Source organism: Carlito syrichta, unplaced genomic scaffold (genome assembly GCF_000164805.1).
Source record: "Carlito syrichta isolate Samal-C Ts95f unplaced genomic scaffold, Tarsius_syrichta-2.0.1 Scaffold24880, whole genome shotgun sequence".
Lineage (NCBI taxonomy): Eukaryota > Metazoa > Chordata > Mammalia > Primates > Tarsiidae > Carlito > Carlito syrichta.
The window spans coordinates 1,984-3,838 of NW_006968976.1; the positions used below are offsets into that span (position 1 = coordinate 1,984).

Genomic DNA, 1,855 nt, shown 5'->3' on the forward strand with positions numbered 1-1,855 from the left:
GCGTGGTAGCACATGCCTGTAATTCCGGCTACTCGGAAGGCTGAGGCGGAAGGATCGCTGGAGCCCGGCAGGCGAGGCTGCGGTGGCCGGAAGCGGCCACTGCACTCCAGTCTGGGCGACTGAGTGAGACTCCAACTCAACAACAACAAAAAAAAGAACAAAAGTTTCCCCACTGTGTTCCTATATGTCCTGCTGTTCACACTCGATGCTTTCTCCAGATCTCTTCTTGTTCAGCTCAGTCTATCTCTGGATTTGCTCCCCATCTCGGTCCCTTTGATACTCTTTCTTGTCCCTGTATGAGAGTCCCTGGGAGAGACAGTGACTCCAGCTTTCATAAGCTGCCCCTGAAATACCCTCATCTCTACCTGCTCCAGCTCCCTTGTCAATATATAAAGAGTTCTTTACAATCTATAAAAAAGGACAGAGAACACTCAGCCTCCTTGCTGTATAATGCCCTGCACTGCCTTGGGACTCTACAGAGTCTCCACCAGCATGAGCGCCCTCACCAGATTTGGCCCTTTGGCTGTGAACTTCTTCTCAACTTCCTTAACTAATTTTGCTAATTGTCAATTTATAATGAAGCATGACTTGTGTTGAACAAGACAAGCTGGGTCAAGGATTTGAAGATGCTTTTGAGGGACTGAGGCAACATTCAAGTGTAGGTCTTCAGTATTCCCCAGATCACAAAAATTACCTGGCTTTCATCTGCCATTGTTCTCATGTCAAAGGAAATTCTAACTGCTGTGGAGTATTGCCTACAGAGAAACCTGTCTATAATTGGACAACTGTGATAATCAGGGCCGTGGACTTCATTTTGAATGAGATGCTTATTAATATTTATTACTTTATAAATATTAATCAATAACTGAAAACTAGCTGGCAACCTGCTATTCTGTAGCAAGAGGGAAGAAAAGGTAGAAACAAGCTCTGACTGTTTGAATATCCTCACAAATTCCTGTGTAATCCTGAGATGGCATCTTGTATTTAGGGGATAGAAAAAACCAAAGGCATCTTTCAGTTTGTGTGAAAGGAAAAATAGAAAGAAAGAAAGAGAAAAAGAAAGAAAGGAGGGAGGAAGGAAGAAAAGAAAGAAAGAGAAAGGAAAAGATAAAAGGAAAGAGAAAAACTTGCAAGCTTGAAAAAGAACAGGCAATCAGAAGAACATGGCTTATCAGAAAATGGCCAGAGCACTGAGGAATTATGGAAGACCCAAGAAAATCACCAAAATCTAGAGGAAGCTATTTTACCAATTAACTGAGGCCATTCTCCAAAGACTCTCTCCATCTTATTTCTTGAGGAAAGACATCTACTTACATTATGTTCAACCTGATCAAGAATATCTCAGTTTAAATACCTGAGGTGCAAATTTTAACTACATGTATGCCAATTACCACCAGCTAAGTAACTGTGATCGCTAAATATACTCTAACATTTCACAGTTTACTGGCATCAGAAATCCCTGCAAACCTTAACGTTTTTCCCCTAAAGCAAATACTGAAGAGGAAAAAATAATTAACTTCATTATTCCTATCTTTTATCAAATAGCATGAAATTTTACTACCTCGGTGGGAAATTCTGCCAATGAACAACTTTATTGTTTCAAATGATAAAGCTACAACTGAGAATATAGACTGTGTCCGTGCACTCCTATTTTCTATGCAACTACTTTTTTCTAGATTAACAGTGCCAATACAGATGCTTCATATATTGATTTAAACATTTTCCCGTCATATACTCAGGGGGAAAAAAACCACTCTAATATATACTGATGACTTTAAAAAATCATTTACAAAAAATTGATGACATGCGATATAGTATTTGTGCCAAAAGTACATTCATGGCTTAAAAAACTTCA

The 1,855-nt window shown here is 39.6% G+C and overlaps 1 pseudogene; it reads left to right on the forward strand.

The window, feature by feature from the left end:
* The first annotated feature begins 583 nt into the window (after positions 1 to 583).
* On the forward strand, positions 584 to 1,418 carry LOC103267591 (annotated as a pseudogene).
* Positions 1,419 to 1,855: the final 437 nt, after the last annotated feature.